Genomic DNA, 10,452 nt, shown 5'->3' on the forward strand with positions numbered 1-10,452 from the left:
GATTGGATATTCTCATGCATAAACAGGGGTAAGATAATAATATGGTAGGAGGTAGTATGACACACACACACACAAACTACTCTCTTGGATAAAAGAATAAAGGTTACTTTAGGCTGGGAGCAAGGTAGAAGTCAGAGCTCGAGTCAGCTATGCTAGGCTAGCTATATCGACACTTTCTCATTAGTTAGCTCGTCATAGATTAAACTACACAACAGGGAGATCGCTATCGAAGTAACGGGAGGAGCCCGTACACCCCGGCGACTTTATGTACCTCCTACCCCCCATACCGAATGTGGAGGATTACTAAAAGGCACGAACAGGGCTGTCACCACCTGCCGGCTACCTCTACAAACCGTGGGTATAGTTGACATCCAGCAACTCTTAGCTAATCTAGACACCATGTCTACACTAGTAAGGGATACTCTAGTATCCCACGTGGAGCCCCTACCCTCTGAATGGACAGACACCACACTAGAGTAATAATATGAATACTGGAGCAGTTGATAGAGTTCTAAGAACAAAAGACTAACCATCTCCAGCACAGGGCGATCATGCAATGCAAGCAATGAATAATAACGCAACCATGACAAGAAACATATACTCGATAACTCAGAATATACTTCAAGCAGATATCGGTAAACATAGTCTAATTCTATTACAAACGACCGATTACAAGAGAGAGCTAGAGATGAACCCATACTAGACTCTCGAGCAACTCCGGCGACTCGATGACTCCTAGACTTCTCCTAAACTCCACTAAGCCTAAAGACTATGCAAGGAATGCAAGAGAGGAAGAGGTGTGGTGTGTGTGTGTGTGTGTTCTATTCTCTACCCCCCCCCCCCTTCTATTTATAGCAGGGAGCCACCAGCCACAGCACCCCAAACCGACGTTGTGAACCAACAGGGAAGCGCCACGTGCCTTGGTTGAGGCGGTGGGGACCACGTGCCTTGGTAGGTCGGTCGGCCTGCCCGGGCCGCCAACCACCCCATCTTCTTGGAGTGGGCTTGTCTTGGTCTCCCCTTGTCCTAAAGTTGAGGCACGGCTTGCCCCAGCTGGGTTTGCTTCAGTTCTTGGGCTTCACTTGGTCCATTTGAGCCTGAATCGGTACTCTGATATTTTTTGTGCTTTTGTGTCGGGCCAAAGTGTGCTTGTAACCTGCATATTAGCTTGAAAACACAACTTGCATATTCTAAAAGGGAAATTGTGATTTAGGAACTTTATTGGATAAGGATGCGTGTAAGAAATGCAAACTCTCATGATTTTCTGATCAAGTTGGAAATGGTCATTAGTGAGCGTCAACACGATCCCCCAAGCTGTCCTTTGCTCGTCCCGAGCAAAGTAGGATAAATCAGGTTATTGATCAGAAAATCACTTTTGACTCGTACCTTACCTGTCATGTCATAGTCTGAAGCAAAGAGATTCATTTATAAGCTTAAATAGGTTGGTTAGCATACCTTTGCTCAATTACCTTACTCCCTCATGGGGCTTTTTAACTATCTCCTTGTCTTAGGCTGTTGAGAGTTAGAATGGCGCATAAAGCAGTACTTACTTGTTCATAGATCCTCAATCCATCTGCAGACACTTTTTTGAAAGATTTTTGAAAATATGGAAAAGCTCCAGGATAACTCTCTCGAGGCACTCATCTTGTATTTCCTTACCAGGGCAGTGTTTGTCTTTGATCTTCCCTACTACTACAAGCCTTTGTGGAGCTCAAGGTAGGATAAGAACAGGGCACACTTGTATTCTATTTATTGTAAAGTCAAAGAGAGGATCCATAGAGAAACAAGTTATGCAATCTTGATCAAAAGGTGAAAGTGTATGAATGGATGGATAGATGGATGAATATGGCTTACTCCTTGAGGTAATGGCTTTTCTCTCTCGAATCATCCCTGTCTCTCTCTCTTTTTCTTTTTTTTGAGACATGGTTACCCCCTTTTTCTCTCCTTTTTTTTTGGGTCATGCTTCTTTGGCATGCCATCTTTTCTCTTCTTTTTAGGGCAACCATAATATGACTTTATTTTATTTCAGGAATGTTCTACGAGAGAGATCACCAAGACATGGAGCATTTATAGATGTGAAGTGGATGGTGGTGCTACTTCCTAGTGTAGGAATATAACAAATGGATGGGACGTGTACGTGCTTATGATCGAGAAAGCATGAAGAGCATCTTACTAGGGTCACCCAATTTGACAAAACTCAACAGAATATCAAGCAGCGTATGTATAAGGGTTTTTCATGGAATATGACATATGGCTCTGGTAGGATATTGCATATCGCTGGGAAACTTGCCTTTTAATTTTTTAAAAAAAAATTCTTTTTTCGAAAACAACTTCAGACTTCAAGCATCACTAGAACAAGCTTGCATAACCTTATTTACCATATCTAAACTCACAACAACTTAGACTCGGATCAAGCATATGCAACCCACAGAAATTTCAAGTTTATTGGCAACATATTTGTATAACCAACGAATATAAACTCAAGAGAACTCTTATTTTCAAACTAGGCACAACAGACATGATAGAGCAAAGCAAAACTCATCCTTTCAACTTATCAAAAGGGAGTTAAAACATTCTTACCACGCATCATGGAAAAGGGAAATAAAGCAGTAAATTTTTATTTTGTTTTTGGAAGTTTTTATTAATTTTTATTGAAAGCAAATAAAGGGATACAGTTGACTTAGGGGAGGGAACCTCCCCCAAGCTAGCTCTTAGTTTAGGGTCAAAAAGCAGGACCTTTCTCCATACCTGATCATGTTGAGGTCGTTTCGTCCATACCTGGAGAAGTAGTAGCGGTCGATAACGTCTTGTTCTTCTTGCGCCACACCTTCTTGGTCCTCTTTGATGGCTTAGGCGGCGCAGGAACAGGATCCTCGGATGTTGGATATACGATTTCCAGATCTTCCCATACGGTATTGGTGATGAAATCAGGGATCTTCTGATCATCTTCCACTGGCTAGATTGGTGGAGTATGAATTTCCCAATCCTCCCAAGCTGGCTTGGAAGAGGGGTGATAGTCTTGATCATCCCAACCGGGCTCTGCCCATAGCCCTTGTTTCTTACTATCCTCATGAATCAGGAATACCTCTTTCTTATTTTGGAATTTAAATTTCATGGTCTTTCCCATGATATGGAGGATGATTCTTCCTCTCCTGACATCAATTCTGGCATTTGCATCCTTGAGGAATGGTCGCCCAAGTATGAGCGGAATTCCAAGATCTCCTTCCATATCAAGTACTACAAAGTCCACCAATATGTAGGTATTCTTGACTTTTACCATTAACCTTTCCACAACTCCTTCTGGATATCTTATCGTGGAATCTGCCAGCTGAACACACATAGTGGTAGGGGAAATTGATGGATAGCCTAGCTTCTCGAAAGTCACCTTGGGCATGATGTTAATGCTGGCTCCAAGGTCACAAAGGGAGTGATCAAATTCATAATCAAAGATTGAGCTGCTGATCACTGGGGTTCCGGGATCTTCTCTTATTGTGGCTGCCAACTCGCCCCACGCACCTCTTCTTGGGCGTGTGAGCTTCTCTGCATAGCTGAGGGATGTTCTGCTAAGAGGCTCTTTCCACATAGCATTGATGACATTCACGCTTTCTAGAGTTGATTTGGGTTGCCACGGAATCTTCCCTAGTTAAGCAGCAGGTGTAGCAGCCACTAGTTGAGCCAATTGAGTTTCTAGCGCCTTATTGAAACTCAGATGGTTCTTCATAGCAGTGGAGAATCCGTCCATCTTGGCATGGATGGTCTCCATAGATTTGTCTGTAGCAGCCATCTTCTTTTGAAGGGACTCATTTGTGACACCCTAGGTGTCTGCACAGTAGAACTGCATTCATTTTATGCATCATGTGCTTAATTTGTGTGAGCAAGGGTCTTATTTTAAAAATTTAAGGTTAATTGTGTAAATATGATTTGATGCATGGTCCTTTCTATAATTAATTTGAATAAGATGGGTGAATAATGCTTTTGTGGACGGTTTATTTGTAAAATTCAGTGTAATCATTACATGGCAGGGAATTTTACTTTTCAGTCCAAAATTAATGTGAATTTCCTTTGGAAAAGACAAAAGTCTATCAAATTCAAAATCTTTTCTATGTTTTCAAAATAATTCTTTAACCTTTAGTCAAATCAATTTTTGCACAACACCAAAGTTGTAGATCTTGAAAACTTGAACAGCTTTCATGTTGGGCACTTTTTCATTTGAGCCCTAGTTTAGGAGTTATTTTTGTTTTATAGTAAGACCCCTAAATTTTTCAGAAATTGCAAACTAGTCCAGCTATCATCTCCCTCCTCTCTCCATCTCTGCTTCCTCTGCCGCCGGCGCAGAGCGGCGCCGCCCGCCGCCGAGGAAGGGCCGCAAGCCACCTCCTACTGTCCACCGCCACACACGGCACCCCCGCAACCTCCTGGCCCCACTCCACCCCGTGCTGGATCCCTCCTCTCCTCGCTACGCCACCCCTGTCGAGCTCCGCGGCCGCCACCTAGCCGTCGCCTTGGCCAGCTCAGGGAAGAGCCTAGCTCCCCATCTCTCGCACGCTTCAGCACCAGTGACAGCCCCGCAACCCAATCCTCTCACTCACTCACCAGTTCCCTGCCCCAAAACCCCAGAACGCCACCACCGGCCACCCGAACGCCGGCGAGCTCGAACTCACCGTCGCCCCGCCATTCCAGACCTCCTCCGCCCGCGTAGACCCCACCCCTAACTCCACATCGCTCTCGCGCAGCTCCCCGGCCACTCCTCTCCCACCCTCGACCGCCGGAGCACCCTCGCCGCCGTTTCCCTTCGCCGCCGCAAACTGCTCCACCGCCGACAACACTGTTCCGACCATCCCCTCGGCCTCCCAAGCCCACTCACAGGTGAGCCCTGACCTGGTGAACCTCTCTGGACCCTTCACCCACGCCGCCGGTGACGAACCCCGCCGGAATCGGTCGGTCAACAACCCCCTGCTGCTCTGACTCCAGCCAAGGGCCTATCTGCTAGGATTCAAAAACTTCTAGGGACCTATCTGCAAGTCTTTAGTTCCTTTCCTTTTGTTTCTAGGCTGAATTTTGAAAATGCCTAGAAATTCGTATGAAAATCAAAAAAATACAAACCCAAATGTTTTGGAATCCACGTTACAAGACCTACAAGTTTTGTTACATACACATCTTCATTTTTGGTCTGCATATTAATCCAAGAAAAAGAATAGAATAAAAAGGATTTAATTGTTCTAGGAGTTGTACTAAGTAACTTCATGTGGTTTTTGGCTAGAGTGTGTCTTGCAGTGTTGCTAGTACCTGGTAAAAATATGAACCCTTTTTGACATACTTAACTAGGTCAAAGTTTCAAGATTCCTAGATCTACTAATTTTGCTAATGTATTTATTCTGGTAGAAATATTAAAGTTCTGAGTATTAAACTTTTTCCATGCATGCATGTCACTAAAGCCTTGCTGTTGTGCAAGTTTGAGAAATTTTAGATTTGTTTAGCTATTTATTTGAGTTAATGATTGTCAAGTAGGCTTTAATTACGATAAATAGTTTCTTCAATTATAAAAATCTGAGAATATTTGTGGAACTCTATTTTGGTCATATGTTCACGTATGTAAAATTTAGGATCCAGAAACTTTATAAAACTTTCTGTACTAATTAGTTTTTCCATATGTGGTTTAATTTTGTTAAAATTATTACTTCTGTTTTGTGCCTAGATAAATTCTGAAACATTTATGGGACGTTCTTGAATGTGGGCACTCCTTAAGTACCCATTTTATCCCTTGTTTATCCTTGATAATGATATGAATTTAATATCAAAATCACTAACCGTCCTAACCCGGGCCTAATTATTGGTCATTTTCACACTTGCACATATATTTTGGAGGAACTTCATTTCTGCAGGTTTTTGGCCTATTTTGGAGCATGAAATGACGAGGCCCGTGATCGAGCGCTAACACGGAGAAAGACGAAGGCCAAAGCTCAAAGGAAGGACCAAAGCCCATGTTGATTCGAAGCACATTCATGCACATCCATCCTCCAAGAGAGCCCAAAGGACCAAGCCCACAAAGATGAGATCAAGATACTTCAGGATTAAGCAAAGCAAATGAAGATTTAAGGAAGGATTCCCTATCCTATCCTTTCCTCGAAGATATCTCCAAGATAACGACGTCCAAAGACGTGCAATCATGAAAGACATAAACTCTAGAAGATGCGAGGAGTCTGCACGCGAAAGATGAGACCGAGGCGAACCCGAAAGATGGTAGGTCGGCCGGCCTAGGCCCATGGGGCCGGCCTAGCCTGTTTCTGAGGCGGTTCGGCCTCCCCTTCGACCGGTGGCTTCCTCGGCTTATAAATAGCTCGCACCTTATTCAACTCGTAGCATCCATCCACCCAGAACTCGACGAAAACCTAGGGCCAAGACCGGAGGGAGACGATGGCCGCCGCAAGTCTTCGAAGTTGTCTAGGAGATGGCTTAGGCCACCCCTAGCTGCCATGGCCTCCTTGCGTGGTTGTGCCATGGTGGAGTTCATGAGCTAGTTGGAGTCGTCAATGGTTTGTACTCAGTGGTGACGATCCAAACGAATCTATTATATGAGTAATGATAATCATGTCTTCCAAATCTATTAGCGATCATGTTCTCTCTTTCGATTTCGTTCTTTTTTTTTGGTTTGCTTCATCTTAGATCTATTATTGATATAGATCGCTTAGCATGATCTTGTAGTCATGGTGGCTAGAGGTTCATGGCGGAACTACCAAAGGGGGTTTGACTTGCTTCAGGGTACTTTCGTCCAAAGGGGGTGTCGTGACAGGGCGCTGCCACTGAGTAGGTGGGGTATCGAAAGATCGGATTGGAGATTTTGATTTAAAGATGCTTTTGATTGAGATGCATGATTTATTTGCTCGTTAGCTTGAACTACAACTAGATGATGATAGGCCCAGTCATGTCTTTGGTTTTGCTATGATTAAGCCTATGTTCATGGATGAGATCAACCTTTACACATCACTCATATCTGTCAAAGGTTTACCCTTTATATGCAATCAATGCTTCATGTTAGGATAGATCCGTTAGATTAGATGGAAAACCTTAGTTAGTTCTTTGTCGATCCACGGATTGATAAACCTTGGGGGAATACTCTAAGGGAAAAGCTACACGAACCGTGCGCTTACGGTATACAAATCGGGGCGCTAAGGAGCGTCAACAAGCTTTTCTGGCGCCGTTGCCAGGGATCGGCAACTCGAACCCTAGGGCGATCTATCTAGTTCTTTGGACTAACCCTAATTTTTATTATTGCATATACCCTTGTTTTCTTGTTTGTGTCCTTGAAAGCAGGTGGAAAAAGCTAGACACCAAACTTGGACTTTGAGAAGTCCATAATCCACTTCAACGAATTTCAACAATCGACAACATGTACAAGATGATCGAGGAGCCTCGACATGGAACATCGACAACGTCCACATCGACATGACGGCAACAACATCAAGATTCGCTCTTTAGTGGTAGGTGCTAACTTTTGTTAGTGGCCCAACATCCGCTATCGAGTCCCCACTCCCCAAAGCAAAAGATGATAAATAAGGTACGCCGCCGTGTCAATTAATTTTAAAGACTAATGTTTTTGTGGAGAATTGTTTGTTCAAGCAATAGGTATGAAGCATGCCTACGAAGAAAATCGTGCGATCATCATCATCTATGAAGTGTTACTATTGTGATGAGTTTTTCGTCCAAGATCAGAGAAGTACCATGAGAAAATAATAGATTATTTTGAAGCTCCATCAAGTCTTCGTTCAAACGGATCAAGAACCGTCAACTTTGGAGATCGGTGTAAAGAGTTATGGTAAAATCTTTCAACGTTGCGCGTTCTGAAATCCCTCTGGACAGATTGCAGCGCCGTAATAAAACAAGCATAACTTCTTTATCCGGAGTCCAATTGGGGCGAATGACCACTTGTTGGAAAGATAATTTGATGCACCTTGCAATGGAGCAGAAGTTTGGTACATGTTCTGCACTGGATGGAGGGGAATTCAATGAGGACAGAGGCAGTAGCAACTGACGAAGAAGGTGATGACGATGTCAAAGGATGATTGGAAGGCTGTGTACGCAAAAGATGATGATTTGAAGTTGACCAAATCTGGAGGCAACAAGATTAGAAGAACCACAACACCACATATCTTCTCCAGTGGGATGCTCCATATACTTCTAATCGAGTGATGCTATCAAGAAAGGAAACCGTTCGGATCATCAACACGAAGCACAGGAGCATCTTCCAATCCCGACACCTTGGGTAGAGCAAGAACAATGGCGAAAACACATCATTGAATCCATGATATTTGTGGTAATCAATGGTGATGACCTTGAAGCCTAGGGACGCACGACACTACGTTCCAAAGACCACATGATCGAGATCATTGACATCTTCAGATGAATTCACAAGAAGATATTGTTCTCATCAATGTCCAGCTCGACCTCAGAAGCAAATAGCAGCATATTTTTGGATATTCAAAAGCTCCACGAAGTTCCCGTTCCAACTAATCAAGAACCAAGTCAATCGGACATTCCTACAAGCGGTTATGGCCAAAACATTGAAGGGTGTGCACTCTGAAAATTTTTGGACAGCACGCAGCGCCAAAAGTGAAACGGGCATAACTCCCTCATTTGGACTCAGTTTAAGATGAATGACCACTCATTGGAAAGCTAATTTCATAAACATTTCAATAGATCTATATTTTGGTATATGTTCTGTTGAGTATACAGAAGATATTCCATGAAGAATAGGCAGGAGCAACGAGATGAGAACAAGATAGAGAAGATGAAGATGACAACAATGAAGGGGAGCTTGGGCGATGATTTCATTAAGTGTACATGATAAAATTCAGAGGCTTAGAGCAGAGAAAGAACCCCAATGACATTGGCAAATGAAGGCACAAGCGGTCGACCTTCGACAAACGAAGATGTTGCAAACAAACCACGACGGATTATAAGAGCGCAGCATTCAACACATGGAGATGTGAGAAGCAAACCACGACAGATCACAAAGAGTGCATCAAGATGACATCTCGCGCAAAGCACCACGACTCCAATGAGTATGAAAAAGCTCCGAGGCTAAGGTATACATTGAATTCTCAAGCTTCTATTGGTTTTGTTGATAATCTTTAAAAATCTCATGCTCGAACCGATAGTCGGAATGAAAGTTTAAATTCTATGCCTTGTTCTTTTCATGATGATAGGCTAGAGTTTCTTGAGAATGTTGATTTCATTCTTAAAGAACCTCTGCCTAATAATGAACTCCGCGCTATGCAAGAAACACATGTTGCATTTAATTACACCATGCCTTGTTGATGAAATTTAATTGAGGATGTGATTATGTTGCATATGTTTACAAATAATTGCAAATTTCGATCTTGCTTTGCGCTTGGTCAAGCTCATGACCCTAAAAGAGCATATGTCGGGAGAAGCCCCAAATTTCACTAACCATGCAGGACATGAAAATCAAATGATGAGGAGGAAAACCGTGCCCAAAATTTTGAACACCATCATCAACATCTTCAAGTTTCAAGAACGGACGTCGCTAAGCCTCATCAATTTTGTGCACAAGTCCAGAGATTTACAATGCAAGAAAGTTGAATATTCAGGACCTCCATCAAGTCCTCGGTTCAATGCATCTATGATCGATATAATTGAAGACCCATGGGAGGAGCTATGTCTCAAACATCGGAGATGCACGTGCTGAAATCGGCACGGGGCAGATTGCAGTGACGGGGAAAAAGGGGCATAACTCCCTCAATTGGAATGCGTTTTGGGCAAATGAAGACTTGTTGGAAAGAAGATTTCATGCACCTTGCATTGGATCAATTGGTTTATGCAACTCCCAATCTGGACAGAGAGAAAAATCCATGAAAAGAAAGGTAGCGACGAAGGACAACAAAGAAGGAGGTGACGATGATGTGAGAGACGATTGGACAAATTTTCCATTAAGCGTGATCATGTCCAACATGGGAAGTGGAATAAGAGCTGCATGGAACACCTTCACCTCTTGCATAAAGGATCATGGCTTCGAATCAATTTGAAGGTAAGAAAGTCGAGCTCTATGACTTTAAATGAAGCGCTTTGCGGGAGGCAACCCGATCTTTTATTTTATATATATTAATATGACCATCTACATTGCACTCTTTAATCGGAATATCAAGTAACATTGTACCATTGCTCTAACAAAAACCATAACTTCATGTTGTTCATTGTAAATGTTATTGAGGGAGCACTTTGTTATTTGATCTTGGGAAACTTGTAGACCATTTTGTGTGCCTATTAGTGTTTTGAGTCTTTTTCTTTGTGTCTTTTTAGAGAGATTTATGAAGCATTGCACCACCCTTTGATTCTAAACTTGTGGCTGGTTAACTTAAGCTAACTTTTTGTTTTGTTTTAGACCACCTCATCATGTCATATCATTTTGTTCACCCACCCCGTGTTGCATTGCAT

This window comes from Panicum virgatum, chromosome 8N (assembly GCF_016808335.1).
Source record: "Panicum virgatum strain AP13 chromosome 8N, P.virgatum_v5, whole genome shotgun sequence".
Classification (NCBI taxonomy): Eukaryota; Viridiplantae; Streptophyta; class Magnoliopsida; order Poales; family Poaceae; genus Panicum; species Panicum virgatum.